This window comes from Pogonomyrmex barbatus, unplaced genomic scaffold (assembly GCF_055798465.1).
Source record: "Pogonomyrmex barbatus isolate J1 unplaced genomic scaffold, ASM5579846v1 scaffold4, whole genome shotgun sequence".
NCBI lineage: Eukaryota > Metazoa > Arthropoda > Insecta > Hymenoptera > Formicidae > Pogonomyrmex > Pogonomyrmex barbatus.
The window spans coordinates 4,019,724-4,040,827 of NW_028297138.1; the positions used below are offsets into that span (position 1 = coordinate 4,019,724).

Below are 21,104 nucleotides of genomic sequence, written 5' to 3' on the forward strand. Positions count from 1 at the left end.
AAGAATCATTATAATATGAACAATATATAATATATATAATAGAAATTTGTAAAATACCTTACATTAATAGTTATGGGTTCTTTTTCATGAGTGACCATTAAATTCAAACTACTACTATTAAATACAAACTGCAGAATTTAGACAATCGACTAGTTTATTATGCTTTTAAAAAAAAATAATTTTATTATAATATAAACAATATACAGTGGCTAACGAAAGTATTCGAACGCTTACATTTATGATTTTTAGTACATCAAATATTTATGTTAACAAAAATTTCTAAAACAATTTGGCGTTTAGCAAGAGAGAAGTTCAGAGATTGTGTTAGTAAAATTAAAAAATAATTCAACCATGTATATAGAATTTACAAGATATTTGTTACAAGTACGTATCATGAAACGAATAACAAAAGTATTCGAACGCCGCAAATATTTTTACATTTTTATGTACTAATATTTTGTTGCATCTCTTTTGGCATTAATAATCTGTCTGAGTCGATGCTCCATATTTATTGTGAACTAACATTCTTGTTATGTCTATAAAATTCCATATTTCTATTATTTTTTCCTTTAATATCCGTTTCGATATAATTTGATGTTTATTTAATTTTTTATCAATTTCTGCTCACAAATGTTCAATTGAATTGAAGTCTGGACTTTGTGATGGAATATTTAATATGTGTGGCACATTGTATAACAGCCATTCTTTTACGATCCAAGCTGTATGCTTAGAATCGTTGTCCTGTTGTGAAAATCTTCCAATAATTCCAATTTTTGTGCACTATTCTTTAAATTATTCTTTAAAATAGTTAAATATTTATATTTGTCAAGTATATCAATAAACTATCAATAAACACTAAGTTTCTAGTCCCATTAGCTGTCATGCAGTCCCATACCATGACGCTGCCTTGTTTTACGGTTTAAATACTTTGCTTGCAACTTCGTATGTGGGTGTCTCCATACATAATTTCGATCATCTGAACTAAAAATTTAGGTTCGTTTGAGAATATGACCCTTTTCCAGAAGGAATTATCTTTGTTAATGTAACTTTTAACAAAGTCTAATCATAAAACACAGAAGCGGTAAGCGGTAGTGTCATGGTATGGGACTGCATGACAGCTAATGGAAAACTTAGTGTTTATTGATAGTATACTTGATAAATATAAATATTTATTATTTTAAAGAACAATTTAAAGAATACAAAAATTGAACAAAAATTGAAATTATTGAAAGATTTTCACTTCCAACAGGACAATGATTCCAAGCATACATTAGATTTTACAATCCAAGCTTGGATTGTAAAATCCAAGCTTGGATTGTAAAAGAATGGCTGTTATACAATGTGCCACACATATTAAATACTTCATTACAAAGTCCAGACTTCAATCCGATTGAGCATTTGTGAGTAGAAATTGATAAAAAATTAAATAAACATCAAATTATATCGAAACGGGTATCAAAAAAAAAAATAATAAAAATATACATACGTTAATACACAGTATGGAGCATCGATTTAGACAGATTATTAATTCCAAAAGAGGTGCAACAAAATACTAATACATAAAAATATAAAAATATTTGCGGCGTTCGAATACTTTTGTTATCCGTTCATGATATGTACTTGTAATAAATATCTTGTAAATCCTATATACATGGTTGAATTATTTTTTAATTTTACTAACACAACTCTCTGAACTTCTCTCTTGCTATAAACGCCAAATTGTTTCAGAAATTTTTGTTTAATATAAATATTTGGTATACTAAAAATCATAAATATAAGCGTTCGAATACTTTCGTTAGCCACTGTATATGAAAATATAAAAATATGTAAAATGTCTTTTTTTTTAAGTATAATAATTGATATAAAAAAAAATAAACATTAAACTTAATTGTTGTATTTTCTACGAAGTTTTATTCTATCTACGATATTGGGCATCAGTTCTTGAAATTCGCGTGAATTCTTTTAGAAGACCCCAAATTCCTCCAAATTATCTATTCCATTAATCTCATTTACCGTATAAGATGTATAAGAATAATGTATAAGAATATTTTATGCAAATGGATGAAAGCAATCTATATTCTCTAAGTACATAATATTTAATATCTAATTTTTAACGTAGTATTGTTGATGTACATGCCATGACTACAGTTGCAATAGATCTTTTTTTGCGAAAAAGCATTCAATGAATCCAATATATTATACGGAAAAAGGCAGAATTTAAAATTAGAATTCATAATAGAACAAACAAAAAAAAATGTATAAAAATCATGATAATTAAAATTTTTTATTTAAATTTAAAGCAGTGCACGGAATCAACATGAATCGATCGATGAAAATTAGATATTATAAATTATAGAAAATCATATTTTTAGAAAAGAAAAATAATAAATTATTAACTTATCTTTTAATATATCATTGACAAGTCCCCATTTTAAAAATAAACTTTCTAATATATACATTTTTCTGAAACAGATGTAAAATAAACTTCATTTTATTTTTGGCATACGCTTTTTACTAGCCTAAGCTGAAGAACACTAAGATTGAACAAGTTCGAACTGGTTCAAACAAATGCAGCGCGACGTGATGTAGTGCAACATTGCGACCACTGCGCATAATACTACGCGTAATACACTAGAGATAATCTCATAAATTTAAAAATTAAAAATTAAAAAGTCATTTATTAATAGCAACAAAATAAATTGATAACTACTATTAAATCAATTTAGTATAATCATTAAAGTTTCTTCATATTGTTAGATAATAACCCAGGAAAAAAAGTTTATATCTAATTATATTATCATATTAGATATAATTATATATAATTATATATAATGAGATCTATTAATATTACAAATTATATGCAATTATATATAAAAATATTTATAACTCCATATCAAATTATATAAAATTTTTTTCAGGTAAAAAGTTTATATCTAATTATATGCAATTATATCAAAGTATTTATAATTCCATATAAAATTATATTAAAATTCTTTTCGGATAAAATATTTAAATCTAATTATATGTAATTATATCAAAATATTAATAATTCTATGTACAATTATGTAAAATTATATTTAAATTTTTTTCGAAGAAAAAGTTTATATCTAATTAAAAATGATTATATCAAAATGCTTACAATTTTAAATTAAATTATACAAAACTATATTTCTTTTTCAAATAGAAAGATATACATTAAATTATATAAAAATTTATACATAGTATATTATGATGCATCAAACTAGATGCATTAAACTATAAATAATAACATCTAAACGAGAGACATTTTCGAGATATTTACGAGTTTAGTTGATATTATACGATTTATACGTACATACATATATACGAATATATACTTTACAAACATAATTTCAATATAAAGGATAAAGGATCCTTAAGGAAAATTTTAAGTTTAATATAATTACACTGGTTTACTTCGTTTATTTTATGAAAAACTTATTTTATATATGAGATTGTTCATATAAATACAAGTATTATAAATAAATATACTTATAAAAATATAAAAATATATTAATTTTTCATATTTACCACAAAAATGGACCCATTAAAAACTTGATCTAATTGTATTTAAAAATATATAATTATATCTAATTATATATATATATATATATATATATATATATATGTGTGTACCCAAGTAGCAAGATGACGTCATTATGATAATGATTTTAAGGTCATTTTTCGTCATTCGACGTCAGTACACTAAATAATGATGTAAAATAAATATAATATTTGTCACGAAATATTATCGTTGTAAATATTGTACATCATCATTTTTTTAAGTCACTTTTAATGAATAAATAATGAAATAACATTATTAATTATCTTTCTTAATTAACTATAACTGTAATATAATTATAATATAACTAAGTAATATAACTATAATAATATAAATAAGAAAAATATTTCCTATATTTAGTACAGTTATTAACAAATTCATTAACAAGTAAATATAAAATATATACAACAATTTATAAACATTTTCATAAGAATATGATTCTTATTAAACATAAGTTCACGGCTCTATATATGTAATTAAATTATTTACAAGAATTACATATGCAATTGAGATTTTAAAATTGAGACTATTTATACAATATAGTAATATTTATTAATTAGATCTATCATGTTTTAAGCAGAGATCCTATATTACTTATCTAGTTAGGTTTAGATCATTTCAATAACAGATTTCATCCCAATACCAACGTGAAGCAGCATCATGGGATCATCCAAATGGATGGGTGACCGGTTTTAAAAACATGCGATGATACGAGATAAAAAATGTTTCATCACTTTCTCTCATTTTTTTTCATTTTTTCATTTTTTTTTCACTTATTTTCTGTAAGAGTATTTTATGTCACATATTATAGATTTTTAGTACTAGTAGCAGTCAATATCGGAATGCAACCGTAATTTTGTCGTCATAAGTATGTACAATTTGATCTGTTCATATATAATCATAAACAATTTTATCTATTTATATATAATTAGATCAGGTCAAAATCCATACATAATTAAATCTACAAAATTATATATAATTATATATAATTAGATATAAAATTTTTTCCAAAATCCGGGAATTATCGATAAATACTATTAAATATTCGCCTATAATTATTAAATAATTTAATTGAATCAAACGCCAATTTTTCTTTTTTTTAGTATTTAGTAACTATTATCATTCCATTTCTTACTATTATGTTCAGCAATATTTTCTAAATATTGCATTAAAATTTGCCCAAATAAATACATTTTATAGCTATTACTAAGCTTTTTTTCAGTATATAAAACATTTATTTCACATAATCTTGCTTTAAAGATTTTATATATGCAACAATAATATAAATTATAATTGTTGTAGAAAATAAAGTAAGTAATAAGACAAATTAAAATAATTAAATTTTAAATTTAATCATGAAAACTAGTTTTTTTTTAATTAACGCTTTTGTATGTTGCAAATTGCATATTAGACACATTCGCACACATTTTGTAGACATCATAAAGTTATTGTTACAAGCAAATTTCGTGATTAATAATAATAATTTCTTATACTTAATTAAATTCCATTGAGACTTTTAATATGATACATAGAATGTTGCCAGATCCTACTGAAAGAGAGCGAGAGAGCAAGAGAGAGAGAGAGAGAGAGAGAGAGAGAGAGAGAGAGAGAAAGAGAGAAAGAGAAAGAAAAATAACGAAAAAGTTTATTTTTTTTATAAATAAGACTAAATATTCTTTTACATATATCGATTTTTGTCATTATTATGCATATAAAAACACTAATAAAAGAATATCTACAAATTTAAATTGCAAAATAATGCCAAACGTAATATTCACATTATCCACGAAAAAAAGTTCACCGTTTGTAATACTAATTTTAACGATGTAAGAACAAGCAAATATCAAATATATGTAAGTTTAAAATTAATTATTAACATGTATGTATCATTTAGCTTTTTAGTAAAATATAATATAATTTTTCTACTTGCTATTAACATTTTATAAACTTTCAGACTTGTAAATCACATAAAGATGGCAAATATTAAGTTGTAGTAAAGCAATTAATTAATTTAATGAATAAAATCATATTCAGCATTGAAAAAAATTATGAGGTCATAAACATTATTCTCCTCTTCATGCTTCAAGAAAAAGAAATTCTTTTCTTAGAATTATGTATAATAGTACACATATACATTTTATTTATATATTTATACATTTTTAGTAAAAATCAGTACGTTGTATTTTAACCATATTGATTCCACCATAATTATTAATGTAATTTGCATATCTCAGATCTCCAAAAATATCAATATAGTCAGGAAAACTAAATTAGATTTAAAAAAAACTAGAATTTGCAAAATAATAGATATAACACGTTGCTATTTCATTAAAATTCGTGTATGTTTCGCATTTATATTGCAAAAGAGTTATAAATGTTAAATTTCTATTTGGCTATTAAAAGAAAAAATTTATATATTTTGATATTATTTGTGATTTACATTCAAAGAGACATTTCCTTATAAGATAAAATAATGGGAAAGCGAATGAATATTTTGATAAATACATATATGTTTTAATACTAAATAAGAAATATATATTATATAACACAATATATTAATATAATATATTGTGTAAATATATGTAAAAAATTAATTTTTTAACTTCGTATATATATATATATATATATATATATATATATATATATCGTATACTATAATATTTTTATTAACAAATTCAAAAAATTTTGTATGTTGTAGCAAATTCTTTCACTACAAATATCAAAATACATACAAAATATATATATATAATAGTTTATTCAAAATATAAAATATTCTTCAGATTTTATATTTAATATTTTTGACAATAAATTATTTTAATTCATTTTATTTTAAAAAATCTTATTATTTATTAATTAATGATTATTTACATAAATTTAACAACTTTATAATATAAAGCCATTAACATTAGAAAAAAACATTTTATTAATTTTTCTATTTTTAAATTCGTCTTGAGAATAAAATTGTATATGAAAAAATTTTATTTAACATTTTCAACTTTTTTTATAAATTGTCTTACTCAATTGTATTATAAATTCAATAATATGGTATATTGTAATTATCATATGTTATTAAATTATTACACATGTAAAATGAAATTTATATATATATATATATATATATATATATGAAAACTTAGATTTTGAAAAATCGCACTTAAATGTAAAATTAAATTTCTGGAGCATATAATTCATATTTTTTTTATATCTTTGTTATATTTTGAGCTTTGAGTCTCAATATTAGTAGAAGCAAAATCAATTCCCTCAGTTTCTCTTTGCTTCAATCCCGATCACATATGACAATTTGGACAGGCAAACGGATTCGAGAATAGTCAGCACTGTTTGTCGGAAACTGACGAGACAGAGAGGTTGCTATTGACCTAATTTCGACTCATTGTGTATAAACCGAAACTAACCAAGCAAGAATTCAATGATCTATAGATTTATAGATACCATTAGCTGTCCACGCTATTTTAATCTAATTAATTTTGTTACACATAACCACTATAGATGACATATAAATTGTATTGAAATAAATCTAAAGACAAAGGTAAATAAAAGAAAAGATTGATATAGAATATTACAGTTACAACTGAAATTTTATCTACGATTTACAATTTATTTAAATCATTATACTAAAACAATATACCAATAATATACATTATATAAGAATAAAATAAAATATATAAAGAAATAATCGAAAACATTTCGAAATAATATTTTGAATAATATTTTAATATTTGAAATAATATTTTCTTAATTTATCATGGATCAGTCATTATTCTTATCACTATTTGATAAGCAGTAATAAGAAGTAACACTTGTTTATGATATCATCAAACAAACATTTCATTCCAATAATGAATATGTCTTTTACTGTATACACAGTAAAAAAATATTTTGTATTTGTGTTAAAATCGGTCCTTGTTAAAACTTTTATGTTAAATAACGTACATATTTATATGTAAATTTAACATATGTCTACTATGTTAATTGACCTTAACAAATATAAAATGTAAAATTATTAAAATGATTTTAAAAATGTGTTAAAATAACACAATTCGTACGTATTTATTCAATATGTTAAAATTTACATTAAAAAAATATTGGTTTTACTCTATAACAGAAGTGGGAATGACTTGTTATTATTCTTTGTGTGGTTTCGGCACAGTTTTGAATTTTAACGCGTCTCGACATGTTATTTTATCATAAAAATTATGTTAATTGTAACACACAATTAATTTCAAATTAAGATCAAGAGTACATTTCTTTTTTGTTGAAATATTAATATAGTGTCGGTGTTATTATTTAACACATCTATATTATGTTAAATTAACACAAAATTTTGAGTGGACCGTTTGGGACATGCGATTTATGTTATTATAAATTCAACACATTTTTTCCAACAGTGTATGGAAACTTTCATATAAATAACATTAAAGTAAATATAAATAACATTGAAGTAATAAAACAATATTTCTTTATATATAAATAAACTAACTATAACATATGATATATAATATAAACATAACTGTGCATATTTAATGATTCATAATATTAATGTGTTTTTTTAAGAAATATTTTATAAATTTTCAATTATTTGCGGCTGAGCGGTGATCCGCTCATTTCTGCCTTCGACAAAAATATTAATGACAAAAGAAGATTGTCCACCCTACCCTCCAATGAGTCGTTGTTTGGTTGTTGGAGAGTTGTTTACGAAGAATTACGGAAGAATCGCGGTGTGACAAATAGTACGAGAGATTGTATTGATATCTGAAACGCAGAATATCATTAAAGCTTGTTCTTTTGTAAATGGCCTCTATTAATTTCCGCGTGCTATGCGAATATGGATGGGTCGTGCGAGAGAGATCGAACGCATCCGACGTGCGCCGCGAGTGCAACAATACGTATATTTATATAGATATATTTACATACATATTACGTAAGCGCGCGCGCGCGCGTCTGTGTGTGTGTGTGTGTGTGTGTGTGTGTGTGTGTGTGTGTTCGTGCGTGCGTGCGCGTAAATATATTTAGAAAATATAAATATTTGTCTCATTTATACCCAAGTGAAAGATAAAAGAATTAAATACATTGATACCAGCCGAATACATGTTAACAAACAACAGTAAGTAACATAGCCGGTTTCTCGGCAAGCAGGATCTTGGTTATTAAATCTTTTGTATGAAATAAATTCAAATAATCATATCTTTGATATCGATTAAAATCCCTTTTATCCCTCCCCTCCTAGAATTATATATTGCAAATATAAATAAAAAATATTTGATTATCGAATTATTATAGAACCACTACATTGAAAGTCTGCTATTCTAGTGCACGTAGTTGGTGATATGATTATTTGAATTTATTTCATACAAAAGATTTAGAAACTAAGATCCTGTTTATCGAGAAACTGATTATATTACCTGCTGTTGTTTGTTGTGTACTCGGCTAATATCAATGTATTGTTTAGTCTTACGTGCCGGAAAAAGATGTTCGACACATTATTTATTTAAGTATTGCGAGAAATATTACCATAGCCTCAGTGATTTAATGGCTAAGATGCCTACTCGGAGAGCAGGCGATCCAGGTTTGATCCTTGGTTGAAATAATATTTTTCGCAATATATAATTCTAGGGGAGGGGGATAATAAAAGGGATTTTAATTAATATCAAAAATATTTAATTGTCGAATTATTATATCATTGCGTTGAAAGTTTGCTAATCTAGAGGCACGTAGTTAGTGATATGATTATTTGAATTTATTTCAATTCATACAAAAAATTTAGCAATCAAGATCCTGCTTGCTGAGAAATCGACTATATTAGTTGCTGTTAAAAGAATTAAAAGAATTAAATACTAATTTAGTATTTATTTATAATATTAACTAACACAATATTTGATAACAATACTAGTGTTGTACTGGTAAAATATCGGACTTAAATCGGAAATATAATATTGCTTCAGTATCACAATAAGATTACAGAATTACACTGTTGCAACAGTATTGATTTTATACAGGATTTTATACAGGAGTATTTTAACTTAAGACTGCAAAATATCTGGAAAAACAAGCATTATGCGAAAAAAATGTTCTAAATAAACCCTCAATATTTTCGAGGGGGCAATTCTATCCCGCAAAAGTTAATCGCCTCCTGTTCCTCCTTGGAACGAGGATAACAGCAACAATAATAACATAATAATGCTGTACTAAAAATTCATCGGTTCTAATATTGTCATAACACCGAACGCAATAATTCCTTATATTGTAATAATCATTACAGTAATATCATTATGAATGTCAATTTGCTCTAGTATTATAATAGTACTACATATAAATTAATTTTATAAATGTACTATTTATATTACAAAAGATTATTAATATTATAATAATACAAGTTATCGATAAATTAGTATTATACTATGAGAATATCTTATACAAGCATTATACATTAAAACAGTATATAATAATAGTTTATAAAAAAATAGCTACGTTAAGATAGAATATGCATTTAATATTATAATTAAATACAACTTATAATGAAATATACTAGATGTTTTTAAATTACAATAATATAAAATAATATAACTTTAATCTTAAATTAGTATATAATTTCTCTTTCTTAAAACTTAATATTAAAATTGTAATTTTTAAATGGCATTTGCATTGGTAATATTTTTTCTTTCTTTACAGTCTCCATAGCGACTTACAGCTTTTGAGAACTTCCGAGAGATTAATGGCAGATATTTATATTTATATTTCTTTTTTTTCTTAATGCTAAAGAGACGCAAACTCCGTTTGCATCTCTTAATGCTAAAGAGATGCAAACTCCGATGAAAGTCACATAAGAAGGGAAGGTGTGCGTCATGGCGAGACCACAAACCAATCATGAAAATTCGTAATTATTATTTTTGCGAAAAATATCACCTCAGCCAGGAATCGAACCTGAATCTCCTGCTTACCGGATAGGCCTTATCCTTTTGACCATAGAGGCATGATGACATCGCAATAATGTGTTTAGACCAACACGTTAAACAATCTAATGTCATATACATATATGTACATATACATATGTGTATATATATATATATATATATATATATATATATATATATATATATATATATATACATATATACATCTATATTGTAGGATAATTTGTTAATTTGTGATCTATGGAAGAGGAATAACAAACAATTTAAATGGTTGAAACACAATGTAAATGTTGAGTGTCGAGAGAGGGAAGTATAGAGCGAAGGTAAGAAGAGAGAATTGGGAAAGATTCGGAAAAGAAAGATCAGTTAGTCGGAAATGAGTAGGTCTGCGAAACGATAATTGAGTCTGGCAATAGAGTCCATCCGAAGTATTAGAAGATTAATAAAGAGAGAGAACCTCGTGCGATCGCGGAAAGCGCCTGAGTGGAGACACTCTGGAGAGTGAGGACGGGCAGCCTGAGCCTTTCCTGCTGATCCAAACGGAGCTGAGCAACGCTGCGTTGGAGTGGTCAGTCGCGAGTGAGAATGGTGGCTCTTCACATTCTCGGAGCTACAATCGATGGCAATTGAAGTCGAGCGTCGATGGCCGTCCGCTACTTCCGATCATTGAACCTGACATTGGACATCCACAAGGTTCCTCGCTCGGATTCTCCGTAATTATTATATTAGATCCTTTTAGATTATTATTTAACATCTCTTTTGAACATTGATAATTGTTATGTAACTTTTATTTAAACATGCAAGAGGAAAAAAACATTACAATGGATAAATATCTTTTTTTCATAAAAAGAAATAAAATAATTACACAACTTACAGAAGCAGTTAGAAAGAATCGAAATCCAAATTGAAACATTTATGTAAAATAATTTTTCTGAACTTTATTCTTTGTCGTTCAATTAATAATTAAATAATTTTAGCATTTTTTCCCAATCACACTTAGATAAAATTAATTATTTTATATTATATAGATATGTATATGAATAAATATGTCTAGATAACATCAACTTGAAATGTTCATATAATAAAATGGTAACATTTATATATATTTTTATATTTATCTAAAGCCATATTTTTTTAATTTTATCGTTAATTTAGAAGATTTCATTCACCCATACATATCAGATCCTTTTAGGATATCATTTATTAAATATTAATAACAATAATGTAACATTTATATATTTTAACCTGCAAGAAGAAGAAACATTGAAATAAATAAATATCTTTTTTTCATAAAAAAAATAAAAGAATTATAAAATTTTTTCAATTTCTTGTATTCCTATTCTTCTTAAACATTAATCTTTGCCATTCAATTAATGTTTATAAATTTTTATAAAAATCGTGATTAGTTAAAAAAAAATCTGAAATTGAATTGAAATGTTCATGTAAAAATAAAATAATAAAATGAAAAATAGAACTTACCTGCAAAATATAGTAGACACAAACATGAGTTACACTCCGAAACAAATTATCACTGTCAAACTCGCCGCGAACATCAACATCGTTGGCCACTACTTGGACGTGCAGAAAAAGAGTAACCATATTATGCAATAGTAGTAAGCAATTTATTAATACTGTTAATGTTTCCTTTTCAATGCATGCCTATTTATTACACACGCGTATTTATTTTATATTGATATCCGAGAGGTCTACAACCAAAAACACTATCGTATTTACATCAATCAATCGATCTTATCGACCCAGCGGATAAATCAGGCCGATAAGTCAGAGTCACTGCAGGACCCAACGAATATTGATTCGCTAGATCCTACAGTAACCCTGACTTATCAGTCTGATAATCCGCTGGATCGATAAGATTAATAATGACATCTCGTGACAGACATTGCAGCCATACAAAGGCGAAGATAATAATAACGTTTCTTAAAATAAAAATTTCCAAATCGGACTTTGTGTAGCAATATCTCTGCTTGTAGGGCAGAAAAATAAAAATACTTTTATTATGCAAGTCGGACTCAAGCTATCGATCAAGCCTATTTAGAACTTGATCAGTTTAGCCGTTATTAAGATTCAATAATTTCGGATGTTCGCATCTCGCCGACTCGCGTAAAGTCACATGGTCAACCAATTCTTAGTTGACTTGACACTCGAGACACTACTGTGTCTCCTGATTATCTGCATATTCATTATATGTGTTGTCTCTTCGATATCATAATTGTATTCTTCGTCTCCATTTAAATAACGGCTTTTAAATTCTAATCCTCTTTTTCAAGTTAACTCTCTACTTTATTTTGTCATAATGGGCATAAATTGCGACACATTACTTCGAGTAAAAAATTGTTTAATAAAACAATCATCTTTTGTTTAATTCTCGATCACTTATTCAATCGACACCTTCCAAAAATCGTTATAATATAAACATACATAGATATATTTATGTATACATTTATAAACTTATATACATATATATATATATATATATATACACAATTTCCGACACATATGAATAAATTTTCGTATCAATTTTTTGTATTACATTTGGTCTCTAACAAATAATCCTTTGTGTTACTTACCGATTTTATTGAAACTCAGCACATTTATAGAGTAATAAAAAAATAAGAGACACGTTCTTTTTTTATATTGGTAATGGTATAGTTTTAATTAATTTGAATTAATTTAATTAATTAATTCGTTGCATTTACGTTCAGATATTCGAACTATTTTTGAGTTTTAAAAGATATGATAAGATGTCTTCACGTTGCTGGAAGCAAATTCAATGTAAAACTTATATTCAAAATGGCAAATTCAATATGGCAACCTGATAAATTCAAATATTCTTATATCATTTTTTGCGGAACAGGGAGTAATCAACGAGGAGGTTTATCTCATTGCGTTTTTCTTTCTTTTTCGTTTTTTGTTATTTTTCTAAAATTTCTTTTCATTTTTTTAAACACATTTTTTATAGCTTTACCTTTTTTTAACTACGATACTTCTCGTGCCTCGCTATTTATCCTTTTTTACATATCATTTTTATAAAGTATAACAATTAAAAAAATAGACATAAGCAAGGCGCGAGAATAGTCGTAGTTGAGAAAAAAAAGATAAAAATATATAAAATATAATACAAGAAATAAAACAAAATAGGGATAAATTCTTATCATTTTTTCGTTGATTATTTCTGAGTTCGGCAAAGAGTGAAATAAGAATGTTTGAATTTAGATAGCTATATTAGATCCGCTATTTTGAATTATGTAAGGTCATACATCAAATTTGCTTTTAGCAACATGAAGATCTTTTGTCATATCTCCAAAAGTCAAAAATAGGTATATATCGAATATCTGACAAGGGAAGTGCACGAAGTGATAATCGCAAATGGGTACGAATTATATATTGTTGGAAACATCTTGCCGAGTAGAGTTCAGCTGTGCAATATTTCGCTTGTAGAGGGCGCTATGTGCAATAGCAGCAATATCTCTATAACTTCGAAAATCTCGAAAACGGTCAACTAAAGCGAAAACTATACAAAAAAACAAAGTTGATATCATATTTGACTCACAACGATAAGGAACATAGATAGTAGCACTACAGCATTGGTAGCGCTCGGCGCTTGGCTGCTACTCGATACTTCGTAGTGGGGAGGCCGACTGTAAGTCTACCAATATCCAAACTCTATTTATAGTAGAGTTTACATTACAGCAAATATATAATAGATTTCATTGATGATCTTACATATATAAATGAACAGGCGATTAAAGTTTTTAATAGACGTATCAAACATACACACACACACACACACACACACACACACACACACACACACACACACACACACACACACACACAGAGGTGTAAACAGATATATACAACAGAGATGTACATCCGACTGTAACCTTCGCGCGGTATACCTTGGATAATGCTAGTACTGGTGGTTAAACTTGAGAACTTATAATTGAAATAATTCTTCTTAAAAGAAAGTTTATAACCAGTGTTTTGAAAAACATTTCGACGTTAACTACAATAATGTGCAAAAGAATAAGGCGTTCCATTTAAAAAATTTAATTTGACTTTCATATAATCTCAGAAACTCCGCCCAAGGTCAAACTTATATTATTATTAGATACATTTTTTACAAGCTCTACAACTTTGCTTCTTATATATTTTTCACTGTAGTTAATTATTTTCAAAATTTCCGGACTTTTAGAGGTATAACTTCTATTGCACATAGCATCCTTTACAGACGTCATTCAAGCGAAATATTGCACAGCTGAACTCTACTCACCAAGACCTTTTCAACGATATATAATTCGTACCCATTTGCGATTATCACTTCGTGTACTTCTCTTGTGAGCGTAAATGAGTAAACGAGTGTAATGTAAACGAGTAAATTATTCCTTTATTAATACAAAGGTAGTTTTTACTCTTAAAACTGTACTATTACCAATATAAAAAGATGTCTATTATTTTTGACTACTCTACAAATATGCTGATAAATCCATAACACAAAGGCAATTACTTGTAAGTCTAATTCCACTCAATGTTATTTTTTCATATAAACTTCTAGTTTAGCAATGTTTAGCAATGAATTTTATAAGTTGTAAAATTTTTACATAAAAAATAATAGATTTGTAGCCAATTCCTCGGTAAATCAAGATATTTGATTATCAAATTGCTATCGCGGCGTTGTATGTCTGATAAAAATAGTGACACGTGGTTGATAATAAAAAATTATTTGAATTTATTTCATATATAAGAAATTTTGTAATCAAAATCCTGCTTGCCGAGGAATTAGCTATGATTCTATTGTTTATTAACTTTTAGAATCATTGCTATTTTTATTTGGTTTGCTGGCCCGGTTTGGAATGGCCCGCGCCATTCGTTTTTCCAATCATACGGCTTTCGCGATTCGCCCGCCGGTCTCGGCTCACCTCGCGTTCGCTTGCGCTTTTTCGTGCTTCCAGTATCCCTTGCATTCTTGCTCTTTCCTCACGTCTCAATTAGAATGCCCGACTAGAATGTTCTCGGTGCGCGTGATATTCTTTGTACGCTCCTCGAAAGGAGATCTACATATTTTGTTGACAACCATTATTCAATAAGTAAATAAAGAAATTTCTTTGACTGTGAAATCGAGTGATATCCGCGGGAGTGAAGCTTGTACCATGGTTTCCTGCAATACGGGAAAAATAGGGGCACTCAAAACGTGGGGGTTGATGTAATCAATTAGAAAACGCTATGATACTAGCATGATCTCTATAGAAATTCCGATCTTTTCGGCAACTTTTATAATTATTTTATACAAGTAATAGTTATTTAATAATTAATATTTAAATAGTAATCAACCAATAATCAACGCAATAATTAATTAATTTAATAAAAGATTTAATAAGAGGATTAATTTAATACAATAAACTGACCTAATTTATCATATTTATTATATATTAATATTACTATCAATTTGTATTCAAATTTTCCTTTGTGACAATATAATCTCAACATAAATTTGCATTTTTTATTCTTTAATCGTCGAGACGAAAGAAATTACTAATTTTTTAAACAAAGTTTAAAGAAAAAAAATTATATATTAATATAAATTTTATTTCAGATTATTTTGCTGATCCAATAATACTAGATTATTGGACACGGAATGTATGTTTGCAAACACAAGTAAAAATTAAACAAATTTATAAATTTATATATTCTAATTAACGAATCTTGTGTTATAATTTTTTATATTCTATTTTTCCAGAATATACACTATGGATACTACTTATATATATAGAATTACATGGAACATCCAATGTATATGAGAAGCTCAACTATATAAACAAGTAATATGATAACATATAATATAACATATAGTATCTAAGATAATTTCTGTGATATTATTGTGATGCATATATTGTGATAAGTATACAAAGCATGGTATTTCTATTCATAGGTACATGTAAACATTGGTGCAAATATATTTGTATATTGTGCATTTATTTTGTAATAAATATGTCTATTTTTTATATAGTGTTCATTTTTGTTTTCATTAATTTTACATACCTATTTAATTAATTATCATTTAATATCTATTTTAAATTTCAATATTGAAAAAATTATATGTATATATGAGATGAAATCCTACAATTTACTTTAGTTCGTACTCCACCACCAAACGGCAGTCTCATCTTTTGTTGCCTAAAGACACTATAATAAGAGACTGGCTACGACTCTGATCTGCCAATCAGAGACTCTGATCCGCCATGTTTTGGCTAAATCCTACAAGAAAGAAAGAAATATACATCATCTCATTCTAACCAATAGCGATATTTTTCATTTTGCATGTGCATTGATTTAAGTGTATTGTGCATGTGTATTAAACACATGGAAAGCGTGATAATATATTATTAAATAATAGAGATACTAAAATTGCAAAATATATAGTCATAAATTAATTAATTGTGAAATCAATATAAAAAATGGACGGATGTTCATTTTTTTACTTAAATTTTATTTTATATTGTAATAAAGTTTGTTTATAATAATAAATATGTATATGTATATGTAATAAATATGTATAATAATCTTTTCTAAAAAAAGACATGACATCGATACTTGCATCTCTCGAAATTTCCTCCAAAGTTTATTATTGATCTTCCAAAGTTTATTGTTAACGCTTTTCCGTAGGTTCTCGCTGCGCTAACTTTGTGAATAGCTGTCATTGTATTGATTTCACAGAGGATCGTTTTGACAATTGTGTATCAAAAAGTTAAAAATATTATAGTGTAAAAGTAGTATAATAGTATTATATTAATTGTTGCTCTTGTGTTGAAAAAGATAAATAGCGAAAAAAAAGATAAATAAATAGTAATAAATTTAAAATCATTAATATTAAAGGAAATATATTAATAAATTGATAATATAATTATATAAAATAAAGTTTCATAAATATACACATTTTATTATCTTTAAAACACTTATATTTTTAAATTATAATATTACAATTTAAGATTAATGTAGTTAATGTATTTGAAAGTAAGTGGGAATAGTAAAAGATGACGGACCAATCAAAAGTTGCTTTTTCGTGACCAGTCTCTTATTATAATGTCTCTATTGCCCATCTTATATATAAAGCTTTCTTTTCTCTTAGTATATGTTCTGTGGTGGTGTCGTCACAAGTGCAATTCAAGTCCCTCTCTCGACCACGTCGCTACCGCGAGTCAGAACAGACCGAGTGGAGAGCGCAAATCTGCAAAGATTCCATCAAGGCGAAACCCAATATTAACACATACTCGGCTTGTACCAATGTATTAGGAGATACGGTCTCAGGTGTCAAGTCATATATGACAATCGAAACACTACTGTGTATCTTTATCCGAATCGCCGAGTTGCGAGTACTCGAGATTATTGGACTCAATAATGACAGAATCGAGTTTTAAGTAGACTCAATCGATAGCTTGGATTCGCTTTATATAATAAAAGTTATTTTATTTTCTTTCTGTGTCCTACGAGCAGAGATATAGTGACGCAAAGTGTGGTTTTGAAAATTTTTACTTTAAGAAACGTTGTCATTGTCATATTTCTTTTACGGTTGCAATTTTTGCCGTAAGAGGCGATGGTTTAGTCAGCTTATTGATCCAGTTTCTTAGGATGCAATTTTACTAACAATCTGTTATCGTCAGAAAGAAAGAGCTGGATTTGTTCAGCTTTCATCAAAGCGTCAAAGAAAAATTTCAAGCGGCAAAAAAATGTATATAATATTATTATTAAATATATGTGTTTAATAATAATATTACTTACGTTTTCTTTGTCGCTTGACATTTATATATATATATATATAAAACTGGAGCAAGTGCTAATTTGGACAGGAAGAACTGAACTATCTTGGCTATACGCTCAACTCTCAAGGATTCAGGTCTCCATCGTATTGAAGCTATTCGATCGTATTGAAGCTATTCTGGCGTACCCGAAACCGGAAACTGTCTCAGACCTTCGTCGTTTCTTGAGGCTGATCAATTATTACAGACGAACCGTTCCAAACGCTGCTCAGCTACAAACTCCATTCTGTGTCTTTCTATAAGGCGCAAAGAAAAAAGACAAGCGCAAGATTCCTTGGACAACTGAGTCCGAAGCAGCATTTCAAGCTTGTAAATCTGGCCTGGCCTCGGATACGTATTCCTCTATCTTTCGCCTTCAGCTCCGCTACGGCTCACTACCGACGCCTCTAATTCTGCCATCGGCGCTTCTCTTGAACAACTTTCAGAGGATTCCTAGAGACCTCTCGGTTTTTTCTCGAGAAAGCTCAACCACTCGGAGAGGAATTACAGCACGTACGACTGAAAGTCCATCGCCACAATCAAAATTCGCCAACCAAGATCATTGTGCCGGATAGACGTTTCAACCATGTCCACCTAGACATCATCGTATTGCCTCAGATAAACGATCTAAAGTACTGTCTCACGATAATCGATCGTTTCTCCAGATGGCCAGCAGCGATTCCACTCAAGAACACCCAGGTGAGCACAGTGGCCACAGCCTTTTATAGTAGCTGGATCTGCCAGTTTGGCACCTCGCTCACTATAATTACGGACCAAGGCATCCAATTTGAGTCGGCTCTCTTCTCAGCCCTTGCAAGAATAGTCGGAGCATGGAGGATCCACTCTATTCCCCAGTCGAACGGAATCATCGAGCGTTGGCACAGGACCCTGAAGACGGCTTTGATGTGCAACCCGGATATATCATGGTCACAGCTGTTGTTCACTGTTCTACTTAGCTTACGCATTGCCGTCGAAAAAGATCTCCAGACCTCCCCGACTGAGCTATTCTTCGGCACGTCTCTCCGCATTCCGGCTGAGTTCTTTGTCACTCATCTCACATCTGATCCGCAGGAATTTCTTCCAGCACTCAGGGACCACATCAGATCAATCACCTACGCCCACAGCCCATCATACCAGGCCACTTCGTCCTCCAGGACCTAGCCACGTGCACTCACGTGTTCAAACGGATGGACTCGGTGAAGAAGCCCCTGGAGCCGCCCTATACCAGCCCGCATCAGGTCCGGAGACTCAATGACAAGATCTTCGTCATCCTTGTCAACGGGACGGAGAAGACGGTCTCAGTCGATTATCTCAAGCCAGCTTATCTGGCATCTACTATAGAGCCAGCGCATCAACCTAGCCAGCGGCCAGAGTCTCAACAGCCAGCATCCGTAGCTCCTACCAAAAGGGTACATTTGTCGTGTCCTTCGCCACCGGCGAAGACCACTGAGAGGGGAGTGACGCCCTTGCCACCTACTTCCGCTCTGTTGCTTGGCGCGCCCGCCGCTGAGCGCCACCATCTACCGAAGAAGACGCTTATACCACGATCAGAGTGGTAACTTCCGCCTTCTTCCCCGTTAGCCATATTGAGTCGAGCATCCATTTACGTATCTTTTCGTGTCAGCCATCGAAACGTGCAGACAGCTACACGTCTAACAGAGGGAGAAAGAGAGAGCCAGGTATCATCGTCGTCACCGTGTCGTGCAAGTGTGTGACCGCGCCTAATGCAGTGTCAAGTGCCGCGTCCGCGTCGGATGCTGTGTCGCGAATTCAATCTTGTCATGCGATCACATGCGGTGCTCTGCATCTGTTGCGCCGGCTAGTGCTTTCGCTCTCTTTCTCCGCGCGCCTCTCTTCGCCTGCACACGAGTGCATCCTCTTTCTCTCTCGCTTGCGTGTGACCAATTGATTTCTTGCTCTCTTTCTCGCTCGCGTGTGATTCGCCGCTTTCTCTCGCTCGCGTGTGATCAAGTAATTCTCTTCCGTTCGCGAGCAATTGCATCATCCGCAACAACGTGCGTTTTATTCGCGTTCTGTGCCAATCTCAGAATTCCACGTCCTTGTTCTGCGTCTCTCTTTCGTTTCATCCGCGTCCGCGTTGCGCTTCATTCTCGTCCGCGTTACGTCTCGTCATTCGTCTGCATCGCGTCCTTCTAATCTTAGTCTGCGTTTAACTGCGTTCTGCGTGCGGCTGTCCGCGATCTCCTGCGTTTCGCAAGCGTTCTGCGTGGTCACGCAGCGTGCATTACCCGGTGCTCCGCCTTTTCTCGCGAGCGATCATCTCAGCGTTTTTTTCTGCTTTCTTCATTGTCTCTAGTCTCGAACGTTCCTTCGCGTGCCCTTGCTGGCATTGTTCCACAAGATAATATTTGTCACGCGCATCCTCGTGTTCGCGGTGTCTTTGTTGGCATTGTACGTTTCTGAGTTTCTTTGTGATATTAGCTATAAGCCGTGTAAATATCGCGTTCGTGTTGTTTGTTTGTTTAACCGTTTGAATGTTCTAGATTTTCTATCCGTTGTCTATTCGATATAAACGAGACCGAGCCAGAACTTCGCGAGTCGTTGCTGGTGGACGGTCGAACATAAAAGCGTAGTGTTAAGTTCAGTTGCCTGGAATCTTTCCTGTCTTTTCGACTTTCAGAGACCGTCTTACATTCCTGGCAGAGTTGGTAGCCTCATCTTAAATTATAGATTGGCAACGCCTTCTCCACCACATTTGTTCGTTTAGAAAAATTCAAATCTCGTCATATATGGTCTTTGTTCCCGTCCATGCAAAATCTT

General features: G+C 29.7%; 1 protein-coding gene and 1 long non-coding RNA gene across 12 annotated transcripts in view; both read right to left on the bottom strand.

Annotated features, from left to right (window-relative positions):
- The window catches only part of LOC105423461 (extracellular serine/threonine protein CG31145), a 450,620-nt gene that overhangs the window by 348,117 nt on the left and 81,399 nt on the right, over positions 1-21,104 (bottom strand). The gene's annotated exons all lie outside the window — the stretch shown is intronic.
- LOC148935692 (uncharacterized) lies at positions 7,843-11,094 on the bottom strand. The gene is made up of 2 exons (XR_016140119.1): positions 10,967-11,094; positions 7,843-8,350 (listed from the first exon to the last, which is right to left on the bottom strand). It is a non-coding gene; the product is annotated as an uncharacterized LOC148935692 (long non-coding RNA).